We start from the raw sequence: 23965 nt of genomic DNA on the forward strand, positions 1-23965 counted from the left end.
ACAAGTCAAGGACTATCCGTAGACCAGAATTCAAAATAACATCTTGGAAGAACACAATGGCGAACCACTTCTGCATTTTTGCCATGAAAATGACATATTTAAAACAGCAGTCAAGATGAGTTTAGAGAATAATTTTAAGTTGTAGATAACAAGTAAATGCAATTTTGACTGGTTGTCTTTGATCCTAAAGTTATGACTAATAGGTTCCTTGTTCATTGTAAATACTATGTAGAACTGCAGACAGACAAAACATCTTCTAAACAAGGCACGAAAAATTGGAAAAGTCAAATAAGAAATAAAGCCTGAGGTTGAGCATTTTTTTTAAATCTGTTTTTAAAACACTTTTTAATGTTTGTGGTTTTGGCTCTCTTTAGCTGGCTATTTACATTCATTTCCCAGAGAACACTCTTGAAAGATTAAGGAATGTCTGTGGTCACTGTGAATTTCCTCCCTGCCTCCAGGAACAGTAAATTAGTTACAAGAATTGACAAAGTCCCCACAGTGAATTAACTCTTTCTTTTTGGAAAACAGCTCATCTTTCATTCCAGTTCATTTTGAAAGGAAACATCACCAAAGTATTGTGTTTCCTGACAGGACAAGTTGTCAGTATAATTGAAGAAAACAAAACAAGACAACATTTTTTTTACTGACGAGACAATTTTTCTTGTTCCTTGATTTGTGTTTTTGCTTAACATTGTTATTTGATTGTTGTGCGCTCTCCCCGCCGAGTCATATTTTGTGAAATGGGTGACTATATAAATTTAATAAATAAATTTATTATTTATTACACACAGAGAGAGAGAGAGGGAGAGAGGGAGAGAGAGAGTAAAGATTTTATTGACTTCTATGGCACTTAGGCCTAAATGCACGTTAACAAAACACAATTGATGTATTTATATTAATAAATTAATATTAAGAATATTTGGATTTTTTATAAGGAAACTAACCTACCCTATTTTACCTTATTCTGGTATGTTATGCAAACAAACCCATATGCCGTAATAATAATAATAAAATATAACAAACTCGCAATCATAGTTCTGGAAGGAACATATTATATTATTTCAAGATGCTTAAAATGCATTATAATATGCCCTAAATAAAACTAAGTGTACTTGCAGAGGAGAAAAAGGCACTTATTTCTGCTTCCTGTAGAGTGAGTCATATTATGTTTTTTTTTTTTTGTCCCAATTCTGTAATGTAAGAAAATGCAGTCTCATCACAAATATATGTAGATTTATTAGGACATGTTATCCAAGGATATTTTTAGGTTTTGTAAATAAATGAAGGTTAAAATCTATTTGTGTCTGCCTGAAAACAGAATTATGTCTGCCTGAAAAATAAATTCCTTTAAAGCTTTGTTTCCCATCTGTTCCAAATTCGATCCCATATTCCTAAATAGTGGGGGAGGCAGGAAATATATTCAAGAAGAGGAGCGAATTGGAAAGTTTCCTTGTACAAGTAAAAAAAAAACTCTTTGTACTACAGTGGGCGTCATGAGGGAAGCACTTAATCTTTGTCTTTAGATTAGTTTGTGCTATTTAATCCCAAATAAGTTGCTGCACATTTTATTGTATGACAGAAAAAATATTTTCCCAAACTCAAATTTAAAATGGGGCATGGTATGAATTCTATACATGTGTGTGTCTGTCCTATGTGCTTTCTTGCTTTATATATTTATTTAAACAATTTATATATCCATCCAGCTCAACAAACATGGTTATAAATAAGACTGTAAATATTAAAATGGTAAAATCTGAAGAGTGTTTATTACTGCACAAAAAGAAGTAGACAAGAATAAAACTCAAAGTCTAATGCTGTATCATTCTATTTTGAAAATTAAAATAATGTTTAAAAGATTAGATTTCTTCAGCTTCTGTGTCAAATTCAATAAAATTTCCCAAGGGAAACAATAAATAATTCTTTAAAATAATGAGTTTTGCTGCTGTTATTAGCTTCTGGACACTTTTGTTTTAAGTTATGTCATTTCAAAATAAATTCATTGCCAATTAAGTAAAGATAGTGATTTAATACACTTTGAAGTATCATTTTGATACTTAAAATACATTTTTAAAGAAAGAGGACAAACTGATTTCTTTGAAAGAAAGATACGTTTTAGGACTACTTTCATGCATTACTCTGCTGTGCTTTATTTCTTATTTATGATCTATGTTCTGACATAAGGAAAACCCCTTCCAGTAAATAATTAATGCATTGGCAGTTCCAGCCTTGCTCAAGATATCTTGTCTAAATGTTTTGTCTGGAAAATAATTATTTGGGTTTGAACTGATTTCTTAGCTGTCTTATTTATAATTGACATAGATCTGAAAGTAAGTGTTGTTTTATTGCTTTCTAGAGTTAAGTGACAGGTATTCCTTTTGTTACAATGTTCAAAGCTCTATGAAGTATAGCCTTATTCAGGTTTTATACTTGAATAAAGTCAGGGCTTGAATGCAATTAGAATTCCTGCATAATCAGGAATCTTACTAATTAATGGAAGTAGAAATACCAACATCACATCCAAAGCAGGGAAGTCAAAGGTGTGAAATATTACCTCTGCTGCAATTGTCCCAGTGTTTCTTAAGTGCACAGCTCTATAATTTTCAGATATAATTGCCCAGAAAGTAGCCTAAGTAGTTGAAGGAAAACAAGGTTTGATTTAATAGAATAGAATATATGGATGTTCCATAATTTTGGAGTGCAAATTGGCTAAATTTTTGGGGAAATAGCATTACCATCTCCAAGACTACTACAATTTTCAGAAAAGAAAAAAAATACGTGAATAGAGGGCCTCTTTTATTTGTGGATTCCCTTGTTCACTTTTGTAGAAATGGGTGAATCTATTCCTGTCTTCTTGCTAGCCTAACTTGGTTAGCCTCGGAGGCTAACCAAGAGGTGTACTGAAGTCAATTTGTTCTTATTAGATCAGAAATGAAGAACAGATTGCCTGCTTCCTTAGAAGGATTAAGCAAATTTAAAAGTTCTAGAATTGGGAAGAATTCCTTCTCCTGGATATTAATTAGGCTTTGGGATCAACACAGACAAGCCAGCTGAAAGAAAGTACTGTGTTTTTCTTACTGAAAAATAAAAACAATGCTAGATTCTATATACTAAGCTCACTGTTCAATCTTCTTCCATTCGATTGTGTCCCAATTCTTTAAGACTGTTCAAAAGTGTTTTGTCATTGTTCCCTTCCTAGAGATGAGAGAAAGTGACTGGCCCAAGATGGCTTTGTGCCTAAGGCAGTACTAGAGCTCACAGTCCCCTGTTTCCTAATCTGACACCTTAACCGCTGCACCAAACTGGCTCTCAACCCTTTCCTAACTCTGTGTTAGCTATACTGGTTTGTATATAGCTATTGTCGTAACCACAGCTATACTGCTATGATATAGTATAAAAAGATATGATATAATATGTTGTAAATTATAATTGAATTCTTATTTGTCTATGGTGTGTTTAATTCACCCACCAAGGTGCAGCTTTAAATTTTTAAATGTTCAATATTTATATATTGATTAGACCAATACATTAATTTTCTATAAATTCCCCAAAACAATTCATTCTCTCCCCTCCCCCCAAACACAAACACACACACACACACACACACACACACACACACACAGAGAGAGAGAGAGAGAGAGGGAGGGAGGGAGGGAGAGGGAGAGGAAAAAAGGCTTTCATCTTTTTTGACTTCAGAATTTTTGTAAATTTATTAACTCTAAACATATGCAGTAGAATGCCTTTGAGTCCCATTCATATTTTCTTAAATTACTTAATTCAAGAAAGAGCCAGACTATCTTATTCTTCATTCTGAAGGACAGAGAAGTTAAGATATGCCTTCCCCACCAGCAGCTACCCATCTTGTTTCTCTTTCCTTTCAAAACTCAGTACATCTAGTTTGAGTCATTTTAGTTTCATTCATACGTACGTATGGTATTCAGCATTGTTCGGGTATTTTCCCACGTCATTATAGTTGTGCTTTTAAAGTTGTAGCAACATTTCGACAACTTTAAAAGCACAACTATAATGACGTGGGAAAATACCCGAACAATGCTGAATACCATACATATAAATACCCGCGAAAACTTAAGAACACACACACACACACACACACACACATATGTGTGTGTGTGTGTGTGTGTGTGTGTGTGTGTGTTTTCTGAGGTTCTCGTGGGTATTTGTATGTGTATCTTTGGTTATTCGGGTTTTCTCCCGCGTAAGATTGGAAGTATCTAGGCAACGTTTCGATGAAGTCTCATTCATCATCTTCAGGCTTGTGTCTTCGGCTCTGTGCTTCTCAGAGTAATGTGAGCTTGCAGCTCACAAGTCACACCCCCACTAGCAGTTAAAAGGAAGAAGCAGCTGCAAGCTCACATTACTCTGAGAAGCACAGAGCCGAAGACACAAGCCTGAAGATGATGAATGAGACTTCATCGAAACGTTGCCTAGATACTTCCAATCTTACGCAGGAGAAAACCCGAATAACCAAAGATACACACACACACACACACACACACACACATATATATATACACACACACACACACATACATACATACATACATACATATTTGTCTTACTAATACGATCTTCAGCCTTTCCAGGTTCACATAACCTGCTCTATCTGCAAAACTTCGTGTTTTCTTCAAAGCTTCTTTCTGCCTTCCCAAAAAGTATAATACAACATCTCAATTGTCAACTTGTTCTTAGTAAGCTGCCACTTCACTATGCTGCTCTGTTATCTACTTTTTCCCATCAGTAAGATGGTTTTTGATTTAGCTGTCTCTAGCCCTCATTTTACCCATTATTTGTGCTTTATCACATTTTCACCATGTTATGCCCTATAAATTAGAGAGTCCCCCACTTTCTTTCATTATACATTGTCCTTAAGTGTCCCTTTCTTCCCTCCCTCATTTCCTATTTGTAGCCCATTTATAGATGGGGGTAAACCACACAAATAAATGGTATTCTCTGTTCATACACATACGCGTTCTTTCATATGTTAGAAACCAGAAGAAGACACAATTTTACTTAGATGTGCCATGCAAACAGCAGGTGTGTGTCTTCATTTCACTGCTAGGAATTCACAAATAAGGTAGTTTGTAGTTGATATAATAGTTTGCTTATAACTATTCCAAACAAGGAAGCAATTACACAAATTTTATGTAATGATTAAAGTGCACACCTATGCAACAATAAAAGGTTAAGGGCGGTTTGAGTCACGTTATAGAAAAGAATGTAAACTCTGTAATACAATCATTCACATAAGTTGTCTGGCACTGATACCAAGTATCCTAATTCAAACAGAAAAGAAAGGAAGGAAATGGTAGAGAAGAGAAATGTAGGAACTCGAGAAAAAACATCACCTGTTCCAGAGAAAGGAAGTATAAAACCTTTACTTTGGCTTAACTTGTGTAGCATTTAAAATGACATCCTTAATGCTGGCTACTTCTGAATCATAGTACTCCAGTTGCTGAAGCCTGTTTAGCAATTTCCAGCACAGTTCTTTTTAAAGGCCAAAAAGAAATAAATAATTCTGAATGAAAGGCTTGGTTATGTTGAGAAAAAAGGAGCCCTAAATCTTAGACTAGTCAATAATCCCTGTGTGTTTGAGGTCTTATAGAGCAGTTTCTCAAAGCCAGAAAATCATTTAGAATTGTTTCTTTTTTTCTGCCCAACGTCATAGAAGAGTTTTGAAAATAGGCCTTGCACTCGGCAGATGGTTTATAATAGCATAAAGTGATCTCTGGATTAGGAATACTACTAAGAGATCAGGGAAAGAAACTGTGATTGTGGCCCTGACGCAGTACAGAAGAAAGATGGGGCTAGGGCAGGGGTGTCAAACTCAATTTCATTAAGGGCCACATCAGAGTTGTGTTTGACCTCAGGGGACCAGATGGTCATGGCTGGAGTGGGCATGGCCAGCTTGATGTCACTCATGTCAGGGGGCACCTGTGGTGGCCCGGCCAAGGCTGGGGGATCCTCCTCCAGTTCTCTGCCAGTGAAAATAGAATCTGGGAGAGCTGCATGTGGCTCTCCCGAGCTCCATTTTTGCTGGCAGCGGCACTGTGGGCCAGTACTTTGCTATTTCCAAGGCAGCCTTATGGCCAGATCTCTGCACCCAGTGGGCCGGATTTGGCCTGCGGGCCTTGAGTTTGACACCCCTGGGCTAGCTAACCAGACTAGCTAACCCTGCCAATAGACAGCAGTGCAAAGTAAGAAAGAGTAATGATTACTTAAATCTACCAGGGTTACTAGATTTCAGACAAAGGCTTCCAGAGGCTTAACATATCCAGGGCTGTGCTCATGATGAGTCACAACAAAAATAGGTGTGCCTTATGTTGTAAAAAAAAGAACCTGCAGAGATTTAACATTATTTTTTCTAACAAAAGAAAATCTCTTTTGAAAAAGGAGTGTTGCTGAATACTCTTGTGATAAACAAGTGCTTTTGGAATGGCTTGACTTGCAATAGTTATACAGCAGGGTTGTAATATGTTTTCTGCCAGGTCTTTGAATAGGCCAATTCAAAGCTTCTCTTCTCTGGTTTATTAGAACGATAGTGGTTCTTTTAGTCAATATCATGTTTTAGACATTCTTTCTTGGAAATAATAACTACTAATTAGTAGGACACATCTAAAATTCCCTTAATTCTGTCAGTATCACAGTTATGTGTACAATAATAAACACAGGTTTTTGGTTGTGGCATTTCTGCAAGAAACTTAATTAAACTGCACTTTGTTTGCAGTGAAATAAAATTTGAGTTAGGATCTTTAGCTAATAAGTAAAAGCATTAAGTAGTATGCTTAGACATTTGATCCCTGCCTATTTGGATTTCCTTCTTTGTAACAAAACGTTTCTCTTGCTAATCTGTGATGGTACAGTTAGAAGGAAAATGTGTTTAACAGCACTTGGTATTTTTTAAAATATCTAATCAGAAAATTTTACTTACATCTCACGATAACCAAATTCTTGTGCTGAATAGTATTAGCTTAATTAAAGCCAGAACCAAAAACCCAGATAAAGAAAATTATAGCGTGCAGTAAAGGTTACACTTCAGGATCCAATCTGAATCGATCATGGGAACCAGAGTTTTAGTCTTCCAAGTTTTCAGACATGTGCTGGAATCCATCCTCAGGGAATGTGCGTACTAGGCTATTCTGTGTGTTGTATTTATGTGGTGCCTGCACACAAACAGGCACCACATAAATATTATACATGGAACAGCCCTGTGCGCACATTCTGGAGAGAAAGAAATTATCTGAAGATGGGTTACAGCAGGGGTCCCCAACCGCCGGTCCGTGGACCGGTACCGGTCCGCGGAACAAGTCTTACCGGGCCGCTGGTTGCTGGGCGCCGCCATCTTTTTGGTAAAAAGTGCTTCCGGTGAGCTTTTCGGGTAGAAAGCTCACGGAAGCACTTTTCATCAAAAGATGGCGGCATGCGCTTCGGTGAGCTTTTCGGGTAGAAAGCCATTTCTACCGAAAAAGCTCACCGGAGCGCTAAGCGCCGCCATCTTTTTGACGAAAAAGTGCTTCCGGTGAGGTCACCGGAAGCACTTTTTCGTCAAAAAGATGGCGGCGCCCAGTTGATGCCGGTACCGGGCCGCGGCGCCCAGCTAATGCCGGTACCGGGCCGCGGCGTCAAAAAGGTTGGGGATCACTGGGTTACAGCATAAGTCTGAAAGTTTGGAGGACGACAACTCTGGTCTCCATGACCAACTCAGATTGAATCCTGCAACTTTGTCATCGGACACATATATTTGCCTCCATTCATGAAGGGTTACACTACCATGTGTGATGGGATTTGGAGGCAAATCAGATTTTCTACATGAGCCCTACATTACGGGATTTTAAAAAAAATACCTGTTGAAGATTGTCGTTGCCTTCAATTCAGAGAAATTGATGCAGTAATTGAGTTCGTAGTGGAAAGCATTAAGCTGGTACAGTCCACTTTGGAGAAGTCACCTTAAGACTCCCAAATGACCAAATTGTTGGACAGCAGTAATAGCAAACTGCAGTGCAATTATTGCTAGCAAGAAAACGTGAAGTTCTCTAGAATTGGAAGAGGATTTGATTTATAGAGTTACTGTGATTTTATGGCAGGCAGAGAAAAAGCATGGACTTTCATAACGAAGAGCCAACATTACACCCAAAATTGAGTTTCTTTTTAGATACAGCAAAAAATGGAATGCTTGATTCAGCCAGATAAATATGTCAATATGTTCTACCCACTCAACTAATATTACTGAAAGAAAAGTTGACTTCAAATTTCCCCACACTAGCCTTTTTAGTTGTGCCTTGTATATTCTCTATTTTTTTATCATATCTTCATCTATTAATATCTTAGGTTTGCATAATTTGCTTAAATAAGTTGAGAAAAGGTCTGTTGTTATTTAGTTTTACTATTATATACTGTAATAAAACTTATTATTCTATAGCAGGGGTGTCAAACTCGATTTCATTGAGGGCCACATCAGGGTTGTATTTGACCTCGTGGGGGGCCAGGGGGCATGGCCAGCTCAAGGTCACTCATCGAGGCTCTGTTTTTGGCTGCAACAGCCTCCTGCAGCCCTCTGCCAGTGAAAACGGAGTCCAGGAGGCTGCCCGTGGCCCATCTGGACTCCATTTTCACTGGCAGAGGCGCTATGGATCGGTCCTTCACTGTTTCCATGGTGGGCCTGTGGGCCAGATCTAAGCAGTGGGCTGGATCTGGCCTGTGGGCCTTGAGTTTGACACCCCTGTTCTATAGGCTATAATAGATTTTGTTCATGTTTTGCTTTTAAACGCAGCCATAACATTTTACCTTATGACACAAATAATGAAAATCCTAGAACTGGCTCAAATAAAATACTTTTATACCCCAAAGCACTAGACATAAAGTATGTGAAAATATGTCCATTACATTGTTGACAAACTACACAAAAGATTTTCTAATCCTTCAACTGGACCACTAAACAAAACCATCATGGGTCATGTCTGCACAAAACCTGTCATTAAAATTCAGCTTTTTGAAAATCTTTTAATTAATTTTAATTAATTTTAACAATTCTGTGATGAGTTCTGAATAGGTGTATATTCCCCAAATATTTCATACTGCTCTCCTGATTCTTTTGTTAAATATTACAAAATGTAAGAGGTTATATAAGTCATAACCAGTTTCATTCCCACAACATGCTAAAATGACTTATGTTGTACAAGCTCTGTCAAGCCGTGGGAGAGTAGTAGGGCAGTGACTTTCAGTGGACAGAATAACAACAGTAAATGTTTGTGCTCAAACACTTTAATATAGAAAACAATTTTGTTTCTCAGAGAGCTATGCGTGTTGATGAATTGTAGTGTTGGCTAATATCAAATTATGTTGAACTTCACAAATAAATTGGATTTTCCCCTCCTAGCAATGATACATTGGATTTCCTTTCATGAGTTTCATGCTCTGTAGATAGATTTAGTAAGTTTCAGCCACATGACTGAAAATGAGAGCAACTTTAGTCATAAAAAGCCACTGGTAGTTAAGTATCAGGCTAGAAACCAGGAACCTGTTGAGTTGTTGTCTTGTCTTAGCCATGAAAAAGTAACTGGGTGACTTTAGGCCAGGAATTCTGTCTCAGCCCAACTCAACTTGATTGTTGCTGTTCCGGGAAAAATAGGAAGACAAAAGAGAATTTTATACGTTTGCCACTTTAATTTATTCATAAAAATAATAAAGAAAGGATATAAATAAATGATCCAGCATTTTTTCATAACTATTTGGTTATATAGTAATCAGTGTTTTTCATATTTACAAGTTTAACCCTGTAGACCATGGGTGTCAAACTCGTGGAGTCACGTTGCCTTCACGTGACTTTCATGACGTTTTCCCCCTTCGCAGAGCTGGGGTGGGCATGGCCAGCCCATGACACATCCGGCCGATTGGGCCACCAGTTTGACACCCCTGCTGTAGACAGAAAACAGCATTTTTCCATCATATGAATTTTTAAATGCTGTAATACCTTTTATTAAAAAAATAGGTTGATTACTTACTGCTGATTTGTAGCAATAAGTTTGGCATTATTTTCATTAATTTAGCGGACATAAAGTTGAGACTGGTTTGTTGGCAACTGTTTAATTAATCTCAGTATAAATGTAATGATGTGTTGTGGCATTGGAGGTAGCATTGTCTTTCATAACTATCTAATCCAGAATTATGCGGGTTGTGGTTTTATGTTGCATTTTCTGAATCTATAATTCTTTCTATGGATAGATATTTCCTGGCATTGAAAAGAGCGTGAGTGATCTGCATATGGATACTGCTGCATCTCAGAATAATCATTCCTTTGTCCCTCAAAAATATTACCATGGACATTTTCGACTCTCCTAGCTTTGTAAAAGTGTGATTGTATTCAGAGAGGACATATCTTAATACAGTGCTAATGACAGATGGCATTTATTTCCTTATAGGCGGTTTACTTTCTTAAAATATTGCTGTTTAATCAGGATGAATGTAAAGGATCAGATCTCAAAACTCGGGAGAGCTTTTTATTCCTTTTCTGTGTTAAAGCTTACATTCCTGAAGTTTGGTGTTTGTCAGTTTTATTTGTTTTTGTGTGCTGCTTTCTGTGTGTTCTCTCTCTCTCTCTCTCTCTCTGTGTGTATTCCCCTTGGTAGGTACAATAGCAAGATTTGATTTCTACGAAGATAGACAGGTTCTATAAATGAAAATCCTTTGAAGTTTTTAGACAGTGACATGTGGATAGAAGTGCTTGAAGTTACAAGACCAAATAAATATATTGACAGGTAATTTAGGTTGTTTATTTTCTTCACACTCTTCCTTTCATTGCAGCTACCTGGCAGCCTTGCTATGCTGTCTGATTTCTTTGCAAAGCTCGGTTGCATTGTCAGCACAATCCAACTAAGTGAAAGTAGTTCCTTCTTGCATTCAGTTTGTCAACAGAGCTTTCAGTAGATCTAATGAGTTGTGATGTTCATTAGTTAATTGGACCTGTTCGGTATGCAGTTGACTCCAATGGCTTGTAGTAGCTCATTAAATGTAGTTCTCTAAAGGTGCATTGATGTTGCTTTCCAAGTAGGAATTGTCACCTGATCTCATTTCTGAAAGGGAATCACATTTCCTCCCCATAGTATGCTTGGCATTACATGACTGTCTTTAGCTTCTTTTTCAGAGAACATAGAACACCAGGAATAAATGTGTATTTCAGCAAAGAGCATTACCCCCCATAAAACGGAAAAAAATTGACTTCAAAAAGATTTTGTTGGGCTCCCTTAGTGTGGCCTTTGTATCTTTGTTAAAGCTAGATATGAAATTTTGCTATCCTTTATAGTTTATACCAGAATGTCATTGAGCTTCTGATCTCAAGCCAGTGTGACATACATTTGACTATGGTATGTTGCTATCTACAACATTCTACTTTTCCTAACAGAAATTAATGGCAACTATTCATTGATGTATAAACAATTCATCTGTCAGAGATGTTTTAATTTGGATTCCAGCATTGAGTAGGGGATTAAACTGAATGCGATGGCATAAATGTCCATTCCAGCTCTGTGATTCTGTGATTTTTATATGGTTTTAGGTTTAAAAAATGGAAGCTCCAATTCTGCTTTGACGCTCAACAGCAAGAGCTCAAAACTGTAGTTACAGCTGTAGAAATAATTTCAGTCAAGGCCTCATTTAAATCTAAAGCTGGTTATGTGAAGGGACTTTACAATTGGTGCAGCTTTCTGTTTAAATTGAGTTGGTGGCTTCTAAATGCCAACTTGCTATTTATCTGCTGCATTTGTGTAATAAGGATGTCTGTTTAAACAGCAAGTCTATTATAAACAAATATTATCATGTGCAATTTTTTTCTACATCTGGCTTCATATTTTAATCTAGTTCCTTTGGTTAGTGTCCATCAGTCTGTCTTTCTAATAGTCTCCAGAGGTGTAAAACTACACATCCCAGTTGAAAATTAGCAAGTGGGTATTGCCAGATTTATGGAAATGGAGTCCAAAGCACATGGAGGACACTTGAATTGGGAGAGACCAAAGCTGCTTGTTTAGTATTAAATGAATTGTAAGTTATTAACATTATTACTTACAAATTAGTAATAGTTAGTTTACTTTATTGTCATTGCACCTCATACAACGAAATCAAACACCATCTTCAGTGCATATCATGACCATGAAAATAAACACAAACACATATCCTTCACACTCCACACGTTGAATTGAAAACCCCCGACACCGCATCAACACTGCACTATATAGTAGAAAAAGAGCTACTGTCCTGGGATAGAAGCTGTTTTTCATCCTATTTGTCCTTGTTTTTATTATCCTGTACCGTCTGCCAGATGGTAATAGTTCAAAAAAAGGGTGCCCAGGATGAGATGGATCTTTGAGAATGTTTTGAACTTTCTTAAGGCAGCGGGAGCTATAAAGCTCTTCCAAAGAGGGGAGAGGGCAACCCATGATCTTCTGGGCAATGACATTAACCTTCTAGAGTGCTTTCCTATCTGCCACTGTGCAATTGGCAAACCATACAGAGATGCAGTATGTTAAAATGCTCCCTATGGTGCAGTGGTAGAAGGTCACCAGCAGTTTTTCATTCAGTTGTTGTTTTCTGAGAAGTCTCAGGTAGTATAATCTCTGCTGGGCCCTTTTGACCAGGGCTGCAATGTGGACACCCCGGGTCAGGTCTTCTTTTATGGTAATACCCAGAAACTTAAAACTGGCCACTTGCTCCACTTGGCCCCCATTGATAATCAAGGGCTGGATGTCTGATCTGTTCCTTCTATAGTCCACTATAAACTCATTGGTCTTATTGGTGTTGAGGACCATGTTATTGTCTCCACACCACGAAAGCAATCAGTCCACATAATAGTATCTGGTAACTGGTTTTCCCAGTGGAGTTTAGTTGAGTATTGCACATCACATTTGTCCAGGCAATGAGTTTACTTTTAATGTTTTCTGAATTGGATCATATCGTTTACTATCGTGAGATGGGATGATCAAAGCCTTTACACAACATTTGCATTTTGTGTAGTAAAAACTACAGAATCTCAAATTTGCAATTATTTTCATTTATCCCAACTGTAAAACTGTTTTTAATGTATGTTAAATAATGTTGCTTGCTATTGGAAAAGGAAGCAGGTGGCTTTCTCAAACAATTACAGTAGATTTCTGGGTCACCACTAATGTAAATGTTTTGTTTTATTTGCTCAGTTATGACAGCAAAGGCTGCTTTTTTAAAAAGATGTAAGCTTTTGCTGTAATGAAAAATATATTTCTTACATAATTAGAAAATAATTACAGCAATATTTGTATGCAGTTAGGACTATCTTATACGTTTCCTTTAAATGAAAACAGTTATGACTGACTGTTCAGACACTTGTCTGGAAAACAGTGTACACCACTGCAAGTTAGACTATGCTAATGTTGGTTGGGTATCTTTATGTTTAGCTGCAAGATGCATGATTTTTCCAAAAGATGAAAGAGGTAAATTTGCCATAGGACTGCTAAAAGTAGTCAGCAAGATTGCCTTTTGTTTTAGACATGAAAGGTGAACTTTATGATAAGTAGAAATTGTTTTTGTAATACAAAATGCTCATATGAAAAACAAATTAAATCTTCAGCGTTCAGGTCTTTCTCTATTTTTCTGTGTTTTCTGCAGTGTAGTTTGTTCTACTATTTGGCATGTTTTATCTATACTTTTTCTTTTCCCCTTGTCTTTTGTCTTGTTGAGGCAGTCTTCTGCCGTAAAGGACTGGAAGTAATTCCAAAACTCCTTTTATTACAAAGCCAATTCTTTTAAAGTACACAGGGTCCATCCTACAAGGATTTCATAAGTATTCTCATTCCTTTTTGGTTTTATATTTGAAGGATTACTTTATTTATTTAGTTGCTCTTCCCTGCATTTATATAAACTTTGCATCAAAAATATACAACTGCTTTGCAAAGAGTTTTGCATCACTGTAAGAAATAGTAGGGTTAGGGTTAGTCTATAAAGAGAATGAGATTATTTTGTTTTGTTTTTTAATATATAAATTTGTAATATGTGCATCCCCTATAATTCTAACCCTAAGTCTAAAAATAGCTAAATATAATGTGAAACAGATCATACAAGTGAGTCACTCATTTTATTAGATAACAAATAACAGATAATCAGATAATCCAACCCCCCGCCCAAGCGGGAGACCCTACACCATTTCTGACAAATGGCAGTCCAATCTCTTCTTGAAAGTCTCAAGTGATGGCACTCCCACAACTTCCGAGGGCAAGCTGTTCCATTGGTTGATTGTTCTCACTGTCAGAAAGTTTCTCCTTATTTCCAGGTTAAATCTTTCCTTGTTCAGTTTCCATCCATTATTCCTTGTCTGGCCTACAGGCGCTTTAAAAAATAGCTTGACCCCTTTCTCTCTGTGGCAGCCCATCAAATATTGGAAGACTGCTATCATGTATCCCCTGGTCTTTCTCTCCACTATACTAGCATGCCCAGTTCATGTAACCGTTCTTCATAAGTTTTAGTCTCCAGTCCCCTAATTTAGTTTTGATAGCATACAATATTTAGAGTACCGTCAGTGTCCGCTGAAGTTCAAATCATGGCAAGCAGATAGAAGTCATCTCAATGTTATTGCTTTTTTTTTAATGTATCAATTAACAGTAGACTGTACCCTTGATCAATGTTTTATTTGCACCTTTTGTGATAAGCAGGTGATGTACAATATCCTAAACATAATTTTCAATAGCTTAAAGAAAGCAATACACTGATTAGTACCAGTTAAAAGTCAGAGCTTTGATCTGTTGCTTGGCATGACCCAATGATTTAAGGGGCATCTTTTCCCTGGATTCCAGCTTTCTGTTCTTGGTGCTTATTGGGAATTGTTGCTTGACACATCTGAAGAACACCAGGTGAGAGAATGTTACATTATACCTTTACTCTGCTGCTTTGGAATGTAAAGTAACACAGATGCCAAAAATGAAATATGTAGTGCACACAGGAGATATTGTGGCTGAGTCTTTTGGGGCTTGTTACGTTTTTATTCCATTTGCCTTACACTGGAAAATGAATGTACCTGAGTGATGTGTAAATTGCTATAAATTGCAAATTAGTTAAGTGCAAATTACTTTAGAATTTATATTTGTAATGGAATCCCGTAAATTAGATTACCCAATGATTTTGTGGGAGGAGGGAATTCCTGTTACATTTATATGATTGGGTACTTATTTTATATCACATAATGAGGACTGTATTAAAGCTGTTAAGTACAGCTGCCAAGAATTATCTTTCCCTTCACAACTTCTACAATATCTTAAAGGCTGTTGAACATTTTTATAAATAAACCATCATTTCAGAAAGATACAAGAAAGTAACTGCCATAATATTATTCCTGTCTTTTTCTATCCTTCTTAGCATATCCCTGCTACAGCTTTGGGTAATGCAAAATATAAAGTGGCATATATGACTGAGGTCCTTGTGAGAAGGGCTGAAATAGTGGCAGTTCTTCCATTTCAGAAATATATTGTTTCAAAAAGATCTACTGTGAAAAATACATGCCAGCTTGATAAGATGGCTGACAGAATTTAAGAAAATCCACTCCTCATATTGTTTGTTCAAAATATAGAAGATGGCTTGATCTTACTCCTTAATACAGTGGTGTCTAATCTTTCCAGCTCAGAGGCTCAGTGGAAGTAGTGGCAGGGTGGCAGAGAGGTATGGTGTATGAATGCACCACTTTCACAAATGCAGCTTCATACACGCTCACGCATTACATCTGTGACCCGGTTCTGAATGGGCCATAGACCGGGGGTCGGTTGGGGACCCCTCAGGGATGGGATTGAAAAATCCCAGCAACCAGTTCACTACCCAGTTGCTTGGTGGGCATGGCCATGATGGGCGTGGCCTACTGGAACTTCCGGGAGGGTCATTTTTCGTCTTAGCAAGGGTCTGGAGGTTTCCCTCAGGCCTCTGGGAGGGTGAAAATGGCCTCCCCTGAGCTCTGGAGGACCTCCGGAAGCAGGAAACAGGCCCGTTTCTGGTACTTCCGGGAGGCCCATTTTTCGCCCTCCCAGAGCCTCCGTGTGGACCCTGCACTTACCTGCATAGAAAATGGGAGACTCCTGGAAGGGGAGAGGTGAGGTGGGTGGGGCCAGCCGGTCAGTTCAAATACCGATTTGGTGAACCAGATGCAAATTTAACATCTGGTTCACCCAAACCAGTAGAATCCCACCCCTGGGACCCCTGCTTTAATAGAACGGTGAATATTCATGTCTAGAGAATATTATTGCATTGCCTATCAAGTCAAAATACTATGTTAGAATTTCTAAATGAAACAATATGTTATTTTTGGTTCATTTAAAACATATTAGAAGATTTTTGTTAATCAATAATATGTAAATAATTGTCTAATTCATAGGAAACCAGAGGTAGTTAACTTGCAAGTAGGTTAAAAAGCCTGAATACAGAGAGAAAATGGTTCAAAGAATAATTGTAAGGGTATATTAGCTTTATGACATGGCTTATTCTGTGCACAAAAAAATAGAACATGTTATGTTATAGACAAGAAGAAACCTTATGAGTATTTGACCATAAAATGAGTTCTATGCGACACAATTCCTAGTCATAGCTATTCTCAATATCGACCGTGGCAACAGAATGTAAAATGGGTAAGCAGTGTAATCTCATTATGTTGTGAAAGACACATAAGGGCTTTGTACAGAAAGTGCAAAGGTGAAACTAACTAAAATACTGACTGTAGTCATGCAGTGACTAATTGGGCTGAAAGTTAAAAAGCTCTATTAATGCAGAAGAAACAGGTATGACTCCATTTTTATGTACTTTAGTAACCAAAAAGATTTAGAATGACTTTTATTACAAATATAAATAAACTCTGCCTCCTCCCTGAAAATTTAAAGATGTGGCTACAAAACCTCATTTGCAAGCAAAGTTGAGAACAGTGTGGAAAGGAGTAGGCAAAATAGAATTGTTGCTCTTTCCTCAAACATTGGGGCATTGTGAATATACTGGGACGAAGTGGATACTCTATGAGAGATCTGGAAATATTTCTGGAATATTTGCATCCTTAAGTTTGCAGCGAATTTTTACAGAAATTAGATCGGTAAATATGCTTACTTTGACTAACCTTGCTCTGCTCGTATCCGAACGTCTCCTTTGGGACAGAAACAGAATCTAATAACTAGCATAATTCTGAACTTCTTGAGAAATGGGAAGAAGGGGTTGCTTTTTCACATAAACTTTAGAAGCGCTTGATTCTAAAGCATCTCAACTGTGGAAGCCAATTCTCAATTCTTAAGGAAACTACAACATTCATTCCTGTCATATCAGATTTGAAGGCATTCAGAAAGCACATTTTAAGATATACATAACTGCGCTCACCTCCATTAAAAAAAAAATGCAGTGTGAGATATGCTGCATTTACTGTGCATGTATGTGACATTGAACAGAAAATTGGACCACCTTGACCAAAAATATTTATTCTGACACTAGACAGCGTGTTCCATTTCTGAAAATTTTATTCTTTTTAAGCTCAGAGACAATATCTTGTCTTTTAATATCATTTAAAATTTTATGGGTTTATTTGGATGTTTAGGTCCCATTTCACACATTATTTCATGCATTTAATGGACTTTATGCCTAAAATCCCAAATTCCTGAAAAATCCTTCACACATACGCAGTTCTACACACCATAAATCCTCCATATCAAACGTAAGGGGGTCAGAGTAGACCAGGGGGTCAGAGTAGACCAGCGGATACTTCTTCCCTTGCCCCTAACTCATATCAGTGCATGTGTAGATTAAAGGGGATCAGTGAAAGCTGACTACATGCCAGTTTTTTAAACATCTTTTCCACTTCCTGACTATTTTTGCCAGGTCTTTATTTTTTATGACTTACAATGGTGAGTTGAAAGATGTATAAAATTAGTTTTCCCTCCAAATTAATGTACAAATGTTAACTTGTCATTTGTCAACAGGGGTGATGTATGACATTTGTAATTCATGACACCAAAGGAAACACAGTAGCCAAAGGGCAACGTTGATATTTGCAGTTTGCTGAGCAGACATTCCCACCTATGGTTGTGCTGACTCGTTTGGAGTTGTGGGTGTATTCCAAATTGGAAAAAGAAAAAGAAATAACTTTGACCATTGTATTCTGACTGATAAGTGCAAATGACAGAATCTTTTCCAAATTTTGTAATTCCAAAGATCACAAAAAGGGTAGCAGAGTGCAATAAAGTTTGCCTTAGTTCTCCCATTATGCATTATTTAAATAAAGGAAGAAAAATGCAGAATCTTATGACTGAACTGTCTCTTCAGTCATCATACAGCTAACTGAAGTTATGGAGGGACTCCAAGGAATATGCAGCTATTATGAAGCTCAGTCATCTAGGATTCCTGAGGACATGGAAGACCTTTTTACAACTCTTGTTGAATGTGTGAAAAGCAAGACTAGCTGTAGACTTTTGTAGTGATCTCCAGTTAGGAACTGACCATAAATGGAACTTTTCTGTATTGGAATTTACATTACACCACTACTTCAAGTCTCCACATAGCCATGGAGTTCCCTAGATGCTTCAGGCCTGTCATTATCTTGCAATTCCTCAAAGATGAGGTATAAATAAAAGAAATGAAGAAATTGCTTTATTTGCTTAGTATTGTCCAGATGGTCTTAATCTTGTAAGAGTAAGTCTCAGCCGCTTTACTGGATGGAACTGATTATTAAATGACTAGCTTTTAGAACTGCTTGGGAGAAGTGTGGAAATCCAGTGGTATAAACCAAGGAGGGATAATGCTATGCTTTCCAGAAATGTTAGATCATTTAACTGGAAATTAGGAAAGCTACAGTCCAGTCATATCTGAATGGCATCGGATTGTCTATCTTTGTTTTTGATAAGTACACTGGATATTTTGGCAACACTCATTGGTTCTGCAGTTGATCAGAACAGTTCTCTGGTATTCATTTCCTTAGCATTACTCCCTTACTTTGTTTTTTTAAAAAACTAATATATTTCAGAGGTATCACTTTATATCCTTTGCCCCAGTTTGCTCTGAGTTTTGAGTTGATTTCAACAGTCTGGAGATCACCATGGCAACATTTAGAAATTATATATGCAGCAGATTTGAAGCTTCCTTGACGTTGTCCCTGGGAGAGTTTTTGGTTACCTATAGTCTAATGGAGGTAAGAAGCAGGAAAAGGGGGCAAAAGGTAAACAAAGTCTGGCTTGTGTATTTGCATGTAAACTTGGAAGATCATGATAGGGTTGTTGCTATTCTAGGAGGTAAATCAGAAACTAGTCTATATACCTAATGGATTTCTGAAAGCTCTGTCATCACACTGTGTGAATAATATAAAATAATTTGCTTTTCACTTTTGAGTAAATTTCTTCTGAAGTATTTAATTTATGAAATACATTTTAAACAATAATCTGAACAAAGTAAAAGTCAAAAGTTGTACTCTGTCAGGTACTAAAAATCAAAAATCAAAATTTAAGCAAATTGGAGTTTGTGCTTTCATAACATAAGGAACAACCTATGAACTTTGTAAGTATATTGTCCCAGTTACTTCTGTGGTACTAAACACATTTATTCATACATACATCTGGTTGTTTTTGTCTTTTTTCCAAAAAGTCAAAAGTTGTACAAATAATCAAAAGTTGACAATTTAAAACAAGACTTTTGTGTCTTCATGAAGTGGATTTTAGAGATTCCCTTAAGGGAATAACTTTTTTTTATTTTGGATTGGTTGGATTTTATGATGTGAAATCTTTATATTTTGTCACAAGAGGAATGGGGGGGGGTGGATTGCAGACCTTGTGGTACCTAGAAGCAATAATGAGGAATGAAATAACAACAATTGAGGCATAAAGAAGACTTACAAAGTATCTTCTTGTAACTATAGTTGAAGTTTTGCATACTTTTATAATATTGTGGAAGTTCTGATTAAATCTAAAAGACATCTACAAACAATTTTGGAACAAGGAACCTTGAAATCTATACTATGGTCTCCTACTAGCTCCTTCTAACCCTGTTACTAACAAATTGTTTGTGTCCTACAATATATTAAGTCCCAACTAGAGCCATTTCAAACACTAATACTGATGCAAGAGCAAATATTCTTTTGTGTCTCTAAATAATTCGGGTTTTTTTCCTGGGGGAAAAAAAAAAGACCAAACAGCCTTTTTCAGTGACTTATACTTTTACCAGCCTACATGTTAGTCTATGGAAAGATTCAATATATTGCTTTTTAGAAGAGATAAGGATTGCCTGTGGTAACCTTACTAAAGCTGTTTCAAATCCCTAAAAATCTATCTCAAATTTCTGAATTTCCTATGAAGGGAAATATATGTGTATTTCCTTTAAAAAAAAAAAACAACCCCACCTGAAGACTACTTTTGTTTACATTGGTTTACTTCAGTATGGACTTGGAGACTTCAGAATAAGTCCCAGTATGCAACTTCCTCAAAATATCTAAGTAAAGATGAGTTACAGATATTACCAAGTCAGAAAGAATTTCGTTTACTTGATCTGTGTCTCACAGAAATGCCCTATAAACTTCTTTATAGTATAAAGAACCTGTTTCATTTTACAAAATAGCCATGTCCAGGCTGTATGCTCCCATTGTCTCCCCTCCTCCAAGGTAGTTTATTCTATCATCTTTTCACCAATTATACAGAAACTTGGGAAGAATAAGCAAGTAAGCAATATTTTTAAGCACAATAAAAAGTAATAGGATATCCAACTGTGCAGAAAAAGGCAGAGAAGGTAAAAGAAATATCGCCTCAAATTGGTCTTATCCACAGAGCTTTTATGGTACCACAATCACACATTTAAAAATAATTGCTTCATAATTGTGATTCATTTCAGCAGCATGAAATGTCAGATTCAACATGGCAAACCCATTTCAAAGCTTCTGTGTGAAAAGCAAATCTTAGGTACTGTTAGCAAACTGTTAAAAGTGAGATATTTTTTTCCAGAAAAGAAAATAGTAGTTGGATAAATTCACAGATAAATAGAGAAGGAAGCAGTAGATGCTTAAGGCAGAAGGTAAGGATACATTTTGTTGGACAGAATTCCACAAGGTTATGGCAAAAGAATGAGGAATATATCCTGTTTTGGTAGTAATGTGTGATGGCTACTAAATAAGGAGATGAAGAAATGTAACATGTCTTTTTTTTTCTTCCACAAAATAGCTTAGTAAAAAATATTATACTAAGAGTAAGTTTGAAAGAATTACAAAGGATTAGAAAGTAAATATCTAGGCAGCATTCCCCAGCCTGATCCTTTCCTAATATGTTCAGTTTCCATCAGTCATTATCCATCCTCTTTGAAGGATTATGGACATAAATAATAATAGTAGTATCAATAATAATAGGCGCACTGGGTGCAATATCAAAATATCTGGAGCACCACTTAAACATCACCAACATTAACAAAAATCACCAGCAATCGATTGCAAAAGGCAACTTTACTTGGAACACCTTACAGCCTTTGATAATATCTTAACAAGATCTGCCTATCCAGGTCCTTGGGACAGGGGGTAAAAATGCCAAACATCTGTCTCACTGTACAAGAAATTAATAACAATGGCATAACATATAATGGGAAGTAAAAAGTGAATGTGAAAATAATATAATGACAACATGAACAGAATACCGGCAAACAAAAGCATTCATTACATGGTCAATTTCTACAGAAAATTGAAGGGGAAGTAGATAAAGATAAAACCTGGCTGTGACTTACAACTGGAACATTAAAATAGAAACAGAAAGGTCGATTTTGGTTACTAAAGAGCAAGCTACTCAAATTAATGCAGTCAAGGCCAGAAGGGAAAAAATGTGAAATGATTTAAAATGCAGATTGCACAAAATTCAGAAGAAATAGTAGACTATATACTCAGCTTGTATAAAGAGATCACACAAACTAATTATAAACAACATAATGAGGTCGCCAAAATGATTCACTGGCATATTTGTAAAAATCATCATGTACCAGTAATAAAACTTTGGTGGGAACATTGAAAAAGCTGTAAAAAAAATGAGCAGGTTAAAATATTGCGAGATTTCCTAATACAGATGATAAAGTGGCTCATAACGCACCAAATCACTGTGGCCCTTAGAAAATCTGCACATTGACATCTGTTAATTGCAAAAGGCCACCCTGCTTGGATCCACAGATATATTATGTTGATACATTACAACATTCTGGGTTCTTGAGAAGAATTAAGTGCGTAGGAAGGCTATAACAAGCTAAAGAACTAGCAACTATGGCTTAACATTTTTGTGAAGAGATTCCAGTATAATAGTGACATAATAATTTAATAGTGACATAAGAAACCAGTATGGAAGTGACACTTTTGATATCAAAGCTGTTATCTGACCAGACTAATAGAATTTTCTTATACCTCCTATTAAATATCTGAGACTGTGGAATTTGTGACAGCTCCATAATTTCCTGTTGTTTTATTGTACTTCTGAACTATTTTTTTTGTTGTTCATCCATTATTTCTCTCTGTACACATGAGAAGTGCATAGGAAAGGTAGAAACATATCAAAAAGAGTATCCAAGTTTCCCTGTATCATTAATTTGAAACAAATTCATTTGTTTTGGAGATGGTTAATCATTCCCATATTTATATAAATTCGTTGAAATCAATGCAAGTAAAAATTCACCCATTGTTCAGTATACAGTATATAGACAAGACTGAAGTATTGGATTTTACTCTTGGTAAATAAGCTGTAGAGTCTAAGTTTGATTTATTTTGACTTGCTATAAAGTTCTATGTAAATGCAGATTCAGCCTTTGAATTTTGTAGAAACATATTAATTTGCTGCCTTGTTACAGTGATATACACAACTGTGATTGCACAATGCACATTTCATTAATGAAAATGGTTACAAGCTAATTACCAATAAACTTTGCAGCAATTTAATAAGGAAATGGGTACACATCAATTGCTACAACTAGTAGAATGCAGCATATTAGGGATTAAGGTTTTGATGTTTCAGCTTCTGCTATTGCTAGATAAAAAAGAAAATAAAGTCTGCTACTAAAGCCTGATATCATTATAATCATTTGCCTGAACAGATTTTTTTTTCCTTTCTGTCATGAAAGTCTGTACAGATTCTCAGTCATCAAAATCAACCATGACCTGGATGACTGAGAATCTCTACAGACATTTAGCTATACAATTTGGGATGAACACCCTTTGAATGGTGTGGGAGTAGAAATGGATTTCCAGAGGGAAAAAAATATTGCAGACTATTATAGGAACCAGGAGCACCAAACCCCCAAGTGCTTCAACAACCTTCTAAAAGGATGTGAATGACCAGCTGCCTGCAAGGAATATAAATCCTATTCCCCACTATCCTGTCAGAGCTGAAGAAACTTCTTGGATGAGAAGCGAAATGTCTTCAAAGGAAAAAGAAGAAGAAAGTCCAGTTGCCTCCTGAAAATGCAGCTTTGGGATTTCTGTCATGAACTGATATAAATTAAGTTAATTATCTTCCTGAGATTTTCACTTACGTGATCATTGTGACCCTCTCCAATGGGATAAATGTATTTAATGTTAAGCTTACAAATGGTGAATTTGCTCACATAAGGATGCTGTACCTACAGTATCTGTGATGATCCAGCACAGAGATGACACAGGCAGCTGGTAACTTGAAACTACCTCTTTATTGCTCCAAATTTCCCCAAATGCTCTCACGTTTCTGGCAAGTCCCAGAGCAAAGTGATAACACACACACACACACACACACACACACACACACACCCCTCAAGCAGCCTCTGGCTGCAAATTGTCCAGCCCAACACTGTGAACACCATGGCTGCACAGCAAGAAACCCAGCAGGGCAAGTTGAAGAGTCTAGGAAGCAAGGGGCAAGTAATCCCAAAATCCAAAAAGAACGCAAGGAATCCAAGGAAAGTTCAAACTTTGGCACTCAACACTCCAGGACCTCAGCATTTGTTCCCG

At 36.7% G+C, this 23965-nt stretch overlaps 1 protein-coding gene and 1 long non-coding RNA gene across 13 annotated transcripts in view; one reads left to right on the forward strand and one right to left on the reverse strand.

Moving 5' to 3' along the window:
* Positions 1-23965, forward strand: part of PLXNB2 (plexin B2) — a 357594-nt gene that overhangs the window by 175681 nt on the left and 157948 nt on the right. The window contains exon 1 of one of the 12 annotated variants that reach the window (XM_087969405.1): positions 16727-16790. The exons of 8 other annotated variants lie outside the window; for them this stretch is intronic. The gene's annotated coding sequence lies outside the window, so the exon portion shown is untranslated. Of the gene's footprint in view, positions 1-16726; positions 16791-18911; positions 19199-23965 lie in introns of those variants that run through there. 3 more of the 12 variants (XM_087969408.1, XM_087969406.1, XM_087969403.1) reach the window with 3 other exon arrangements.
* Positions 1-23965, reverse strand: part of LOC148130126 (uncharacterized) — a 113529-nt gene that overhangs the window by 12165 nt on the left and 77399 nt on the right. The gene's annotated exons all lie outside the window — the stretch shown is intronic.

This window comes from Notechis scutatus, chromosome 6 (genome assembly GCF_049901735.1).
Source record: "Notechis scutatus isolate UNSWTSFEM ecotype Mainland chromosome 6, rNotScu1.2, whole genome shotgun sequence".
NCBI lineage: Eukaryota > Metazoa > Chordata > Lepidosauria > Squamata > Elapidae > Notechis > Notechis scutatus.